This window comes from Microtus oregoni, unplaced genomic scaffold (assembly GCF_018167655.1).
Source record: "Microtus oregoni isolate MIOR12 unplaced genomic scaffold, Mior012 000607F_ref0000234, whole genome shotgun sequence".
Classification (NCBI taxonomy): Eukaryota; Metazoa; Chordata; class Mammalia; order Rodentia; family Cricetidae; genus Microtus; species Microtus oregoni.
The window spans coordinates 1-16,150 of NW_024545082.1; positions in this window are offsets into that span (position 1 = coordinate 1).

Genomic DNA, 16,150 nt, shown 5'->3' on the forward strand with positions numbered 1-16,150 from the left:
TTGTCCTCCCTGATTACTCATGTCATTTTTTCTATGATTTCTTAAATTTTCACAATGATACTGCCGGATGGTATTACCATCTCCATTATATACATTCAAAAATTAGTTTTGAGGGACCAGGTTACTTACCTAAGGATTCTACAGCTAAGTAGTAGGGGAAGATATTCAAATTCAACTTTCTGTCTTTCCTATTGAATACCTAGGGATGCATTAACTTTTTCCAATATGTAATCAGCTTTACTCTTTTTGTTTTTAAATGAGTTATCTATTCTTATTTTGTATGCATTGGTGTTTTGCCTGCATGTCTGTCTGTGTGAGAGTGTCACATCCCCTGGAACTGGAGTTACAGACAGTTGTAAGCTGTCATGTGAGTGCTGGGAATTGAACTTGGGTCCTTTGGAAGAGCAGCCATGCTCTTAACCACTAAACCACCTCTCCAGCTCCCTGTCTTTACTTTTCTGAGACAGGATCTCACTTTGTAGCTCTGGCTGGCCTGGAACTCACTGTGTAGACCAGACTGGTCATGAACTGACAGATATCACCTTGTTTCAGTCTCCTGAGTGCGAGGATTAAAGGCATGCACCACCACACCTCACCCGTGATGTGATCAGCATTAAAAGGGATTGTTTTTAAAACAGTAAGGGGTAGGTATAAAAGCAATGGTCTGAGTTTTAACTAATGGAAAACCACTAATCTTTATTCCCATTCCTCAGCAGGTTGATCAAATTATAAATGATGTCAGCCAGAGGTATTGTCACCACCTATTGTGCCAGGAGCCTGGAATAACACTGTGTTGGTCTCCAGGAGTCTTCTCACCTGGTTGGGTACCATCACTATTAGTATATTATGGTCTGGCAATGTAAACTGTAGCCACTTATAGTCAGCACACAATTTCTCTCCACTTTTAAATGTTATTATTGTTTAGTTAGCATACAAAGTGTTTCACTATGGCCGGGCGGTGGTGGCACACGCCTTTAATCCCAGCACTCGGGAGGCAGAGGCAGGCGGATCTCTGTGAGTTCGAGGCCAGCCTGGTCTACGAGAGCTAGTTCCAGGACAGGAACCAAAGCTACAGAGAAACCCTGTCTCGAAAAATCAAAAAAAAAAAAAAAAAAAAAAAAAGTGTTTCACTATGATACTTTTATACAAGAGTTTGACTTCTTGGTGGTCATGAACAGCTTTCTTCATCTTCCCCACTCCTTGTTGGTGTTGTAGGGAGGCCACTCATTTGTTCCCAGCTGCTCAGCTGGAAATAATCACACAGAAATCATATTATTTGCCATACTGTTTGGCCAATAGCTTAAAAGCATATTTCTGGCTAACTCATACCTTAAATTAACTCATCTCCATTAATCTGTGTATTGCTAACAGGTTGTGGCTTTTCTGGGTAAAGTTCGGGTGTCTGTCCCCTGGTGGGGCTACATGGCTTCTCCTGACTCCGCCCTCTTCTTTCTTCAAGCATTCAGCCTAGCTTTCCCCGCCTAGTTCTGCCCTGCACTGCCATAGGCTCAAAGCAGTTCTTTATTAATCAGTGGGAATTCACAGCATACAGAGGGGAATCCCCACATCATGTTGGTACCCTTCTTTCCCTTTGCTTTCATGCTATTTCTCTTAATAGATGTGAAGATCACATCTGTCAACAGATTCAAAGACATGGAGTTCTGAGAGGGTCAAGTACAAATCTGCTATGTGCGTAGTCCTAGAATAGGAATTGTTTGGCAAAATCAAAATCCTCAGTTTCTAGGAAAGAACCATACGGCATTGGTGCCTTTGATGATACCCAGTAGAAAGCTGAACATACAGACCTGAGCTCCAAAGGTTTGAATTTAACTCACCCCACCACAATCAACTGCTAAAATGCAACTCAGAAGGTTGGGTGTATAGTTTAGGATTAGAGTACTTGCTTAGCTCACAAAGACCCTGCACTCAATCCCAGCAACAGACACATACATACACATCACAAATCACTTCCATTTTCAACCATCAGTTTGACATGAACTTCAGGATTAAAGTCAAATGCATTAGCAATATTCATAAAGGTTCTTCATCATAAGTCTGTCTACTCCTTATTGCATGATGTATCCCCAAATGTGCTAAATTTCTCAATTATCTTTTCTTTTTTTTTTTTTTTTTTTTTTTTAGTTTTTCAAGACAAGGTTTCTCTGTAGCTTTGGAGCCTGTCCTGGAACTAGCTCTTGTAGACCAGGCTGGCCTCGAACTCACAGAGATCCGCCTGCCTCTGCCTCCCGAGTGCTGGGATTAAAGGCGTGCGCCACCACCGCCCGGCTACGCCACCACCGCCCGGCTACGCCACCACCGCCCGGCTATGCCACCACTGCCCGGCTCTCAATTATCTTTAATGTTTGCTTCTGCTCTTTCTTTTACTTGCAGTGACTATGGTAACTATTAATTGCCTGTCTCTTTTGAATTTCTCATTTTTCTAGTTATACATCTTTTAATTATATTTTCAGTGGCTGATCTGGAGATTATAGTCTGGAAATTTAGTATGTTGTAGTATGCTTAAAATTATTTATGTGTGAGTGTTCTATATGCATGTGTATCCTGATGCCTTCTGATTGCCCAGGATTGTGGTTATAGATGGTTGTGAGCTGCCAGGTGGGACTGGGAATTGAATCCAAATCTTTTGGAAAAGTAGGCAGTGCTCTTAACCACAGAGCCATCTCTTTAGCGTCTCCCTTCTCCACACAGGGCTTCTCTGTGTAACTTTGGAGCCTATCCTGGAACTTGCTCTGTAGAACAGGCTGTTCTCAGCACTCAGAGATCCACCTGCATCTGTCTCCCTAGTGTTGGGATTAAATGCATGCACACTACAACCGCCTGGCTCCAGCTTCTATTTCTTAAAGTATTAGTTTTTAAGCCTATATTTGGAATTTCTGATGCTTTTTATTTTTTTGTGAAAATACTCTTTCCACTTGATGTCACTGTTTTCAGCCTAAATATCTTGCCATACAGAGATTCTAGTGAAAAGTTCAATTTGTATTAGCTCTTATTCTTGAAGGTAATTCTGTAGACACAGAATTCTTTACTGAAGAGTTTTTTTTCTTCCATTATTTGAACATATCAATCTGAGTCTTTTGGCCTCCACAATTATGTTAGCTGTTAACTGCATAGCTGTTTTCTATGTGCAACATCTAATTTTTCTCTCTGTAAATAAGAAGAGTTTCCTTTGTTTATTCTTCTATGTGTCTTATTTTTTGGGTCTGTACATTAATTCTCCCCCAATCAAATCTGATAAATTTCATCAATAGTTTTTCGAAAACATTTCTCTCATCTATCCCTGCTCCTTTAAGACTCCATTACACACACTTTAGTATCCTATATAACTATGCAGTTACTGAGCTTTATTTACTCTTCCTGCCCATTCTGTTTTTTTTTTTAAATAATTTATTTTTGTTTCATTTGCATTGGTGTTTTGCCTGCATGTATGTCTGTGTGACGGTGTCAGATCTTGGAGTAACAAACAGTTGTGAGCTGCCATGTGGGTGCTGGGAATTGAACCACGGTCTCTGGAAGAGCAGTCAGTGCTCTTAACCACTGAGCCATCTCTCCAGCTCCCATTCTGTTTTTGAACTTGGTGATGTCTGTTGATTTGTCTTGAACTTCCCTGTTTGATTCATCACTGTTTTCCAATTTTCGATGAGTTCATTTAGTATATTTACAAAAACATTCACTCAGTTATGGCAGATCTTCATCTCTTCCTCTCTCCTCCAAATCTAGTCCCCCAGTGTTGCAGCAGACAACTTGCTTCAGCTTCTCACCCACCATGCCCCCATCTCCAGTGGATTACACACACTTCCCCTCCTAACTTCTGCCCCACCTTGCTTTATCCCAGTCCTCAACTTCAACAGGCAATCCCTGGGAACCTGTAGACATCTTCAGCCAGAGAAGCAGCCCCAACTCCAACAGGTAACAGAAGATATCAGAAGACCAAAAAAAGCCGGGCGGTGGTGGCGCACGCCTTTAATCCCAGCACTCGGGAGGCAGAGGCAGGCGGATCTCTGTGAGTTCGAGGCCAGCCTGGTCTACAAGAGCAAGTTCTGGGACAGGCACCAAAGCTACAGAGAAACCCTGTCTAGAAAAACCAAAAAAAAAAAAAAAAAAGACCAAAAGATCACCCCATGCTCATGGATCAGTAGGATGAATACAGTAAAAATGGGCATCCTGTCAAAAGCAATCTACAGATTCAATGCAATTCCCATCAAAATTCCAACACAATTTTTTACAGACCTTTAAAGGACAATTCTCAACTTCATATGGAAAAACGAAAACCCAGGATAACTGAAACAATTCTGAACAATAAAAGAACCACTGGAGGTAACATCATGCCTCATTTCAAGTTGTACTACAGAGCTATGGTAATAAAAACCACATGGCATTAACACAAAAACAGATACATGATGGAGGAAGGTCATTGGTTAAAAAATAAAGAAACTGCCTTGGCCCATTTTATTGGTTAGAACATAGGTGGGTGGAGTAAACAGAACAGAATGCTGGGAGGAAGAGGAAGTGAGCTCAGAGACGCCACGCTCCCCTCTCCTGGGCAGACTCGATAGCTCTGCTCTCTGAGGCACACGCGATGAAGATCCGACCCAGGATGGACATAGGCTAGAATCTTCCCGGGAAGCGCACCTTGGGATGCTACACACGTTATTAGAAATGGGCTAGTCCAGGTGCGAGAGTTAGTCAAGAAGAGGCTAGATATAATGGGCCAAGCAGTGTTTAAATGAATACAATTTGTGTGTTGTTATTTTGGAGCATAAGCTAGCAGGCGGCCGGGGTGCTGGGGACGCAACCCCGCCGCTCCTATTATTACTACAGATACATGTTGAACGATGTAACTGAACTGAAGAGCCAGACATAAATTCACATACCTATGGACATCTGATTTTTGATAAACAAAACAAAACAAAACAAAAAAACAGAAAAACATACTGGAAAAAAAGACAGCCTCTTCAACACATGGTGCTGGTCTAACCAGACAATTGCATGTAGAAGAATGAAAATCGATCCATTCACACATCATTTTGCACAAAACTCAACTCCGAATGTATCAAAGATCCCAATATAAAAACGGATACACTGAACCTGATAGAAGAGAAAGTAGAATATTCAAGGGAATAGCCTTGAACTCATTGACACAGGAGAAGATCTAAGATCAACAATTAGTAACTGGGACCTCATGAAACTGAAAAGCATCTGCACAGCAAAAGACACCATCATTCAGACAAAGTGGCAGTACACAGAATGGGAAAAGATTTTTACCAACTACACATCCAAGAGAGGGCTAATATACATAATACATAAAAGCTCAAAAAACTAGATCAAGGAAACAATCCAACCAAAAAATGGGGTAGCATATATTCCATTGCAAAGAACTTGTCCTACAGACATCCCATTGTAGCTTTCAATAGCAAAATAGATCAGCTGTATCATTTTTTTATGTCAGAATAACATGTAGCTGATAAATTACCAGGATCCATACTATATACAGGGACTAACAATATCAATAAAATGGCCTATAATATGAATGAGGTAGAGATGTTCAATTTAAATGCTCAAAATTATTATGAGATTTTTAAAAAGTTACTACAATCTCAGAATTGGGGAAATATCCCAGTTTGTATCCTGTCTGCCCTAGGTTTGATCCCTCGCACCCCATATATGAAGTACAGTCATACATGCCTGTAGTCTCAATACCCAGGAGGTGGAAGAGGGGGAATCAGAAGTCAAGGTAATCCTCAGCTACACAGCAAATTTGGGGCTAGCCTGAGCTACAGGAGACCCTGTCTCAGAAGAAAAAAAAAGTTTGTACAACCCCATTAGAAAATAATTAGATACTTAAAAGCATTTGTGCACACACAGAGGGAAATTTCCTTGTGGTAACGCACACATAAAACTGTAGCTCTCCAGACAGTGGAAATGGGCAAGTCATTGCTCACAATCCTACAGTTCTTACCTCTACTGTAAAATTATGTTTCTAATCCAAAGTGGTGAAAATTCATTTTCCCAAAGATGACTGTGGACCTTAAGAACAGCAACAAGGCTTCCTTTTGTGGTGAAGTAAATGATTTATGAGAAATGAAGGCTGTACTTTCCAAGGTATTGTATGGATGAATTTTATTATATGGAATCGTACCATACCAAAGGTACTATTAAAAGATGCATTAGAATAAAGATATATTTACAAGCTGATAATACAAAAACACAAATTAAGTTCCTCTCCTACTATGCTGGTTAGTTTTATATCAACTTGTTTCAAGTTAGAGTGATCTGAGAGAAAGGAACCTCAGATGAGAGAATGCCTCCATAAAATGGGGCTGTAAGAAAGACTGTAAGGCATTTTCTTAATTCGTGATTTTTGAAGGAAGGCCCATTCCACTGTGGGTGGGGCCACTCCTGGGCAGGTGGTCTTGGGCTTTGAAAGCAGGCTGAGCAAGCCAAGGGGAGCAAGGCAGTTTGCATCCCTCCTCCACGCCTGTCTCTGCATCAGCTCCTGCCTCCAGGTTCCTGCCCCTCTTGTGTTCCTGTCCTGTCTTTCTGATGATGAACAGTGATGTGGAAGTGTAAGCTAAATAAGTCCTTTCTTCCCCAGATTGCTTTTGGTCATGGTGTTTCATCACAGCTATGGACCCCTAACTCAGACAACCTACGTTTGGGTGTAGGAAATCCCTTCAACTTCCCAAAGGCAACCTAGAATGAATGAGCACTCCAAAAGTGATTATGGGCTTCTGCAGCAGCTGACCTTGATTTAGGACACAGATTAGGTAGAACAGAGAATGACCCCTGCCCCTGGAGTAAGCGAAGCAACAGTATCTGGAGCACGGTAAGGGTACTCTAGATTTCTGTGGAGGGTTCTAGAAAGGCAGAGACCACAAATATTTTCATTCACCACTTCTGGGGCAAGGACAAAGATAAAGGATCTGGAGGAAAAACAAAGGTGCAAGTGCCCCGCCCTCGGGCTTTGTACGTGATTCGCTTTTGCAAAGCGAAATAAACTGTCCTTCTCCACAATTCAAAAATCGGGCCCCTGGCTAGGGAACTAGGCCCCGGAGCGCAGCCGCCCCCGTGCCAAGGGCGGCGCTTTCCTCGCTCGCAGCCGGGGCTCCTGTTACCTCGCTGCACACATCTGTGCCCCATCACAAGCCAAACAATTACGCGCTCCCGCGCGCCCGCCTCGAGGTCTAGCGGCGGCTGCGGCCTGGCCAGGACCCCCACCTCCTCCTCCCGCTGCCAAAGCTCTGGGGCCACCCGGGGCCGCGGGCCACCGCCGGCCACCGCACGGCAGCGCGCACTGGTGCCCACTCTGTCGCCCATGTGCTCGGCCCGCTCGGGCGGCGCAGCCCTGTAGGGCTCCGCGCCGGTCAGCCCGAGGCCTGCCGTGCCGGCGGCGCCGCAGCGCTCCTCGAGGCCAGAGGCCGCCAAAGGCGGGAAGACGCGGCGGCAGGGAACCAGGGTCGCAACCCCGAGGCCAGGAGGAGGCGACGCTCGGGTCCCGTGGGGCGTGGCGAGCCGCAGCGGGCTCACTCACCACAGTTCGGCGGGGCAGCGCGCCGGGGGTCCGGGATAGGGCCCGACGCAACCTCCGCGCCCTGCCCGAGCGGGTCCCGGACGAGCTCTCGGAGCCGCTGTCGTCGGAGATCACGATGAAGTCCTCCATAGCTACGGGCCCGGCTGAGCCACGCGCAAGCGGCCAGCGACCCCGGCGACGGCGACTTCGGTTCCAGCTGCTGAAGCGACTGCGGTGACCGCGTCGCCGACACTGGGGTTAGTACCCCGCCGGCCCCGCCCCCTCCATTGCCCCGCCCCTGCCGCCCGAGCCCCGCCCACCGCTCCTCCGGGAAGTGGCGCCTGGGTGAGGACACAGTCGCGGAGCCCTGGAGGCGCCGCTCTGCCTTTCCCTCCGGGAAAGAAAGAGAGGGAAAGGAGGAAGGGGGGGGGGGGCGGGAGAAGGAGGTAGAGAACTGAGAGGCTGGGCCGTGCGGTTCGCGGGCGTGAAAAAACGTTGATGTTGAGGGGGTGTCCACCCCAGCTCTCAACTGACCACAGTGTGCGTGCGGTGCTGGTGATTAGCCCCCAGCCTGCAGGTGCAGGAAGGTGTGACCAGCAGCGTGATTCCCACAGAGAGGGGTCACTGGAGGTGAGCCGACCTGGCCACTGATAGAGCCTCTCACTGATGGTGGTGCGGCCTCCTACTGACAGACAGTGTGGGAGATTCCAACAGGTTAAGGAAGCCGCGAGTGGCTGAGATAGGTCACCTGAGCTTGGTGTCTTATTGGCTGAAGCCCTCAGTTGGTTAGAAAGTGACCTGACTTCTGACTGAGGTAGGGAAGAGACCCCACTTCTTCGTATGTGCAGGTAGATCTGTAGGATAAATTCCCAGAAGTGGAATTATTGGATCAAATCTATGTTTTTATTGTTACTTTGGCAAATGTTGCCAAATTACCCTAAGTTGTACCAATCTGCAGTTTCACTAACAACACGTGTCTCAGGAATTTAAACTGTCAGATGTGAAGAGTTATTGAGTTCCTAGTTGGCTAAAACGCAGAAAAGGCACACAGGTAGAGAGAGCTATGGGGTCCCAGAGTGCATGGATACTCCTGCTGGGAACAAGCAGAAGTTATAAGGATAAAATTGTCTCCCACAGAGGGAAGTGTTGGTAAGTAGTGAATTCTTTGGTTTGTTTGTTGGAGGGCAGGGGCATTTAAATAAAAATAGGACCCATGTTTATTTTTAAAATGTGGGATATTGGCAAAATCCTGTCAACTGGGCTCAACTAACTGAAAAATAGAGTAATAGATTCAAATTAATATGTCTTTAGCAAAAAGAGTTTTGTTTTGTTTTTGTTTTTCCCTGCAGGAACAGCTGTTGGGTGCTCTAAGCCATGTCTGGTGCGGTATTTTTAATCTTTAGTAAACTTCTGGGTCACACCAGCATTTTTGACTGAGAAACTGAATTTTGTGAGGTCCCCAAACTAGTATTTCTTTCAGGTTCCCAGGTGACTTTGACATTGCTTAAAGTCTGGTGAACACTTTAAGATTCACTGGTCTGAGCCAGGCACGGTGGTGCATGACTTCAGTCTAGTACTTGAAGGCTGAGATCAGCCAGGGTGAGAGAAAAAAGAGAAGAGGAGGAAGAAGAATAAAGATCACAATGAGGGGAAGAGGAGGGGAAGGAGAGACTGCTGGCCTGGTGGTCAGGTAGTTTTTGATGCATGGATTTCAGACCCAAAAGGTGAATTGCTATGAAGGGACTCAGTAAGCTGAGCTTCCTGGATTGCTATCACACATCCATTTTAGCTCACACACTTGCACACTGGGGCTTGAATCTAGGATGCTGGACTATCGCTGGCTCTCTGGGCCAAAGTCCCCTTTTTTGGAAACCTTGTGTTTTCTAGTCTTTGTGTTTGCATTTCTCTTATCAGTTCTTTGTAGTCTCTCCCAACTCCTATCCCTCTGCTCAGACCTAATATTTTTTCTTTTAGTTTTTTGAGATGGGGTTTCTCTGTGTGTAGCCTTGGTTATTTTGGAACTTGCTCTGTAGACCAGGCTGGGCTCAAACTCACCTAACTCTGCCTCCTGAGTGTGGGGATCAAAGGCATGCAATACCACTGCCCTGCTTAATTTTTTTTTTTTTTTAGTTTCTTGTTTTTAAAAACTATTTTAGATTTTTTAAATTTTATTTTATATGAATGAGTGTTTTGCTAGTATGTATGTATGTATGTACAAACAGATGCCTGGTGGCTTCAGAGGTCAGACAAGGGCACTGAATCCCCTGGAATTGGAGTTATAGGAAGTTGTGAATTATGTGGATGCCGGGAACTAAGCCTGGGTCCTCTGCCATAACAGCAAGTTCTCTTAATTGCTGAGCCATCTCTCCACTCCCAGTTGCAAGGAATCTTTTGTTTGTCCCGGCCGCCCAGAACTGAAATAATCACACAGAAACTGCATTAATTAAATCACTGCTTGGCCCATTAGCTCTAGCTTCTTATTAGCTAACTCTTACATCTTAATTTATCCCATTTCTATTAATCTGCATATCACCACGAGGTTATGGCCTACCAGCAAAGTTCTAGCACGTCCAAATCCAGCAGCGGCTCCATGGTGTCCCCTGACTCTGCCCTTCTTCCTCTCAGCATTCTGTTTAGTTTTCCCCACCAGCTCTGTTCCCCTATAGCTCTGCTATAGGCCCAAAGCAGTTCCTTTATTCATTAACCAATCAAAGCAATACATAGAAGGACCTCCCATACCACCAGTCCTTAAATCTTCATGATGCTCCTCAGCATGTTGACATGGGCCACTTCCGAATGTTACTTTCTCCTCACATAATCTCAACTATTCTCATGGCTTCAGTGATTATCTTAATGCTAACAATACCCAACGTGTTTATCTCCAACCCAGCCTGTCTTTAAAGCTCCATTTGCAAATCTTCAAGTGCACAGTGATGTTTCTCGGCATCTGAATTTACCTTTGTTCTCCCCATAGAAATTATTTTCTTTCAAAAACAAAAAGTTATTAGCTTTCTTGTAGTATTTTCCATTGGTCCTCCTGTCTGTTTTTATGCCAGTACCAGGCAGTCTTCAGTACTGTTACCTCTGTAGTAGAGTTTGAAGTCAGGGATGGTGATGCCTCCAGAAGTTCCTTTATTGTATGGGATTTTTTTGGCTATCCTGAATTTTTGGTTTTTCCATATGAAGTTGAGTATTGTTCTTTTCAGGTCTGTGAAGGATTTCCCTGGGCATTGCATTGAATCTGTAGATTGCTTTTGGTAAGACTGCCATTTTTACTATGTTAGTTCTATCTACCCAAGAGAATGGGAGATCTTTCCATTTTCTGGTGTCTTCTTCAATTTCTTTCTTCAAAGATTTGAAGTTCTTGTCATATAGGTCTTCCACTTGTTTAGTTAGAGTTACTCCAAGATGTTATTTGTGGCTATTGTGAAGGATAATGTTTCTCTGATTTCTTTCTCAGCCTATTTATCATCTTTATGAAGGAGGGCTACTGATATTTTTTTGAGTTAATCTTGTATCCTGCTACATTACTGAAAGTGTTTATGAGTTGTAGAAGTTCCTTGGTAGAATTTTTGAGGTCTCTAATGTAAACTATCATATCATCAGCAAGAGTGAGAGTTTGACTTCTTTTCCAATTTGTATCCCTTTAATCTTCTTTTATTGTTTTATTGCTCTAGCTAGAACCTCAAGTACTCTATTGGATATTGAGTGGACAACCTTGTCTTGTTCCAGATTTCAGTGGGATCACTTTGAGTTTCTCTCCATTTAATTTGATGTTGGCTGTTGGCTGCTGTATACTGCCTTTATTATATTAGGTATGTTCCTTGTATCCCTGTTCTCTGCAAGATCTTTATTGTGAAGGAATATTGTATTTTTTCAAAGGCTTTTTTCAGCATCTAATGAGATGATCATGTGGTTTTTAATTTTCAGTTTGTTTATATGATGGATTACATTGACAGATTTTTGTGTTTCCATCCCTGCATCTCTGTCTGGGTTGAAGCCAACTTGATCATGGTGGATGATTTTTTTTTTTAAAATATCCAGGTTTAATGGGAGATCTGCGCTCTCTGGTGGCCCCGAGGGGGAAACCTAGAAGCTGCAGGAACGCAACGCCCGGGAGGAAGAAAGGGAGACCACTGGTGGATGATTTTTTTCATGTGTTCTTGGATTCGATTTGCCTATATATATATATATATATATATATATATATATATATTTTAGTTTTTCGAGACAGGGTTTCTCTGTGGCTTTGGAGCCTGTCCTGGAACTAGCTCTGTAGACCAGGCTGGTCTCGAACTCACAGAGATCCGCCTGCCTCTGCCTCCCGAGTGCTGGGTCGATTTGCCAATATTTTATTGAGTATTTTTGCATCAATGTTCATGAATGAGATTGATCTGTAATTCTCTTTCTTAATAATGTCTTTGTATGGTTTGGGTATTAAGGTAATTGTAGCCTCTTAACAAGAGTTTGGCAATGTTCCTTCTGTTTCCATTATATGGAACAATTTGAGGCGTATTGCTATTAGTTCTTCTTTGACAATCTTGTAGAATTCTACACTGAAACCATCTAGTCCTGAGCTTTTTTTGGTTGGGAGACTTTTGATGACTGTTTCTATTTCTTTAGCAGCTATAGGTCTGTTTAATTTTCTTATCTGGTCTTGATTTAATTTTGGTAAGTGCTATTTATCCAGAAAATTGTCCATTTCCTTTACGTTTTCTAGTTTTGTGGACTACAGGTTTTCAAAATATGACCTAATGATTCTCTGGATTTCCTCCATGTCTGATGTCCCCCTTTTCATTTCTGATTTTGTTAATTTGAATATTCTGTCTTTGTCTTTTGGTTAGTTTGGATAAAGGTTTGTCTATTTTGTTGATTTTCTTGAAGAACCAACTCTTGGTCTCATTGATTCTTTGTATTGTTTTCTTTGTTTCTATTTTGTTGATTTTAGCTCTCAATTTGATTATTTCCTGCCATCTAGTCCTCCTGAGTGAACTTGCTTCTTTTTGTTCTAGAGTTTTCAGGTGTTCTGTTAACTCACTAGTGTGGGTTTTCCCCAGCTTCTTTATGTAGGCATTTAGTGCTGTGAACTTTCCTCTTAACACTGCTTTCATTGTGTCCCATAGATTTGGGTATGTTGTGTGGTCATTTTTATTGAATTTTAGAAGGGCTTTAATTTTTTCCTTTATTTCTTCATGGATCCATTGATGATTCAGGTGAGCATTGTTTAATTTCCATGTGTTTGTGGGCTTTCTGAAATTAGTGTTGCTGTTGAATTCTAATTCTAAGCCATGGTGATCTCATAAGCTACATGGGGATTATTCCAATTTTTTTTTTTTTTGGTATCTGTTGAGGTTTGCTTTGTTACCTAGTATGTGGTCAATTTTATAGAAGGTTCCATGAGGTACTGAGAAGATATATTTTATTTATTTATTATTATTATTATTATTTTTTGGTTTTTCGAGACAGGGTTTCTCTGTGGTTTTGGAGCCTGTCCTGGAACTAGCTCTTGTAGACCAGGCTCTTTTATTTTGGATGGAATGTTCTACAGATGTTTGTTAAGTCTATTTGAATCATAACATCTGTTAGTTCCCTTATTTCTCTGTTAATTTTCTGTCTGACAGACCTGTCCAGTGGTGAGAGTAGGGTGTTGAAATCTTCCACTATGAGTGTGAGTGGTTTAATGTGTGATTTAAGCTTGAGAAGTGTTTATTTTACATATGAGAGTGCCTTGTATTTGTTCAGTATTGAGATTTCCTCTTGATGGATTTTTCCTGTGACTAATATGAAATGTCCTTGTCTCTTTTGATTGATTTTAGTTTGAATTCTATTTTGTTAGATATTAGGGTAGCTACATTAGCTTGTTTCTTAGGTCCATTTGATTGGAAAAATTTTCCAAACCCTTTTCTCTGAGGCAATGTCTGTCTTTGAGGTTGAGGTGTGTTTCTTTTATGTAGAAAAAGGATGGATTCTGTTTTTGTATCCAGTCTATTAGTCTGTGTCTAATTTATATTAGGGACATTAATGACCAATGATTGCTAGTTCCTGTCATTTTAGTTTTCATTGTTGGTGATGTTATTGTGTGTGTTTTTCCCTTCTTTGGGATTTGCTGCTGTGAGATCTTCTATTGTCCATTTCTGTGGATGCAACTAACTTCCTTGGGTTGGAATTTTCCTTCTAGTACTTTATGTAGGGTTGGGTTTGTGGCTAGGTATTGGTTAAATCTGGTTCTGTCCTGGTATATCTTATTTTCTCCATCTATGGTGATTGAAAATTTTGTTGGGTATAGTAGTGACTTCCCCAAGGACCGTCTACTGTAGCCTCTTTCAAAGGGATTATTGATGTGACCTCGCTCTAAGTATTAAAACTTCAGCCTGACTCCTTGAAATATTTCTATTTTTATTTATTTATTTGGTTTTTTGAGACAAGGTTTCTCTGTGGCTTTGGAGCCTGTCCTGGAACTAGCTCTGTAGACCAGGCTGGTGTTTTGTTTGGTTTTTCGAGACAGGGTTTCTCTGTGGCTTTGGAGCCTGTCCTGGAACTAGCTCTGTAGACCAGGCTGGTGTTTTGTTTGGTTTTTCGAGACAGGGTTTCTCTGTGGCTTTGGAGCCTGTCCTGGAACTAGCTCTGTAGACCAGGCTAGTCTCGAACTCACAGAGATCCGCCTGCCTCTGCCTCCCGAGTGCTGGGATTAAAGGCGTGCGCCGCCATCGCCCGGCTCCTTGAAATATTTCATCTCCTATTTAATAGCTCCTCTTATTCTAGTACAGGTAAATTTGTACCTACAATTGCTGCTTGCAGTGGAAGGGTTGGTGATATCTCCTCTCTTTCTCTCCCCACTTCTCTTCTAAGTAAGAAACACAGACAAGAAAGAATGCTCTTTGCAAGACTGTCCTTGAATCGTGGCAGTTGTCACTCTGCTTTCTTGAATAACAGATCTCCCATTGTGTCAGTGTTGGCTCTCTCGCCTGCCCTGTGTGCACTTTGTTACGTTCTGGGGCTCCTAAGTTCAGAAACTGCAGGTTCAGACTCTTTCTCCTGGAAACTCCCACCAATGCCTTCCAGGGATAGCTAACAATCTTTTACTGTTGAGGGATCCAGAGGGGTGTCTTGAGAAAAGCCAGCCCCTTTCTGAACTGTGCAAGGGGCTCAGAAACATGGAGAACTTAGCATAGTTCAAGGAGGAAGGGGCTGAAGGAAGCTCCCATCTTGGTTGCTCTCTTTGTTACTCCCATGAGTATCAGAAACTCCTTCACGTCAATCAGTGAGTCAATGAATCGGGAGAGTTCTTAGCTTGGGGAAAGTCGTGAGGAATTCCTTACTCTCTGGCAAGTGAATAGAAAAGGCAGAGCATCTGGTATGGAGAAGTCAGTCACCCATAGATATATTAACTAATTGGAAATTTCAAATGCCCCCTGTTTTGCTAAAGGGTTTATGGTAAAATGACTACAAGTATGAGATTGGTCATATAACTGTAGGGGTACAGCAGTGTTCTGGTTGTACAAATCTTTCTCTTCAGCGATCTGCCTCAACTTGGGAAGCACAGAGTCCCTGACTGCATTGTCTGAGGACTTCTGAAGAACAGCTTGCCAACCAGGTGGGATGAATACCGGCCCCAGAATTACTGTGCCTAACTGTACTTCACATCACTAACAGTTTCTTGGTCATCCTGAGTTTGACCTGAAACAACTTGTTTAATTAAGACTTCAAAAATGATGAGTCTTCTCCAGAAGTGTGTATGTGTGTACTTGCATATATTCTGTGAGGTGTCACTTCTACATAGATTTACCCCCTTAAATAGTAAAATAACCTCCTATCAACTGAGAGACCAGTGTAGTCTTTTGTAGTTAGTAAGATACTTATAAATTCTCTTTGTTTTTTGTTTTGTTTTACAAGACAGGGTTTTTCTGTGTAGCCCTGGCTGTCCTGGAACTCATTCTGTAGACCAGGCTGACCTCAAGCTCAGCGATCTGCCTGCCTCTTAAGTGCTGGGATTTAAGGTGTGCGCCACCACCATTTGGCATTATTTATTTATTTATTTATTTATTCTTTAATGAGTGCCAGTTGTGTGCCAGGTACCATGGAAGAAGCCAGGGCAAAACAATAAGTAATTTGTGTGCAGTGATGTAACCTGTAACCCCAGCACTCAGGCAGCTGGGATAAGAAGGTCACTATCAATTTGAGGCCATCCTGGCCTACAAGGCAAATACCAAGCCAGTCAATGCTAGATGGTGACGCCCTGTCACCAAACCCACAGACAAGCAAACTGAAGCATGAAAGCAGTAAGGCAGCTATTGCCTTATCCAGAGCGTTGCAGCTGAGGAGCTGTCCCTGCTTTGTGATGAAGGAAAGAAAGTCCCTCTCCCCACAAATATGCTGGGTGGTGGTGGCACAGGCCTTAATCCCAGCAGAAGCAGGTAGATCTCTATGAGTTCAAGGCCAGCCTGGTGTGCAGAGCTAGTTCTAGGACAGGCAGGGCTACACACAGACACACAGAGAAACCTTGCCTTTTATATATATATATATTTTTTTAAAAACGATCTTTTCTCATTTTACATACCTATCCCAGTTCCCTCCCCTCCTCCTGCTCCCTCCACCTTCCTCTCCACCCTTTCCCCATCCACT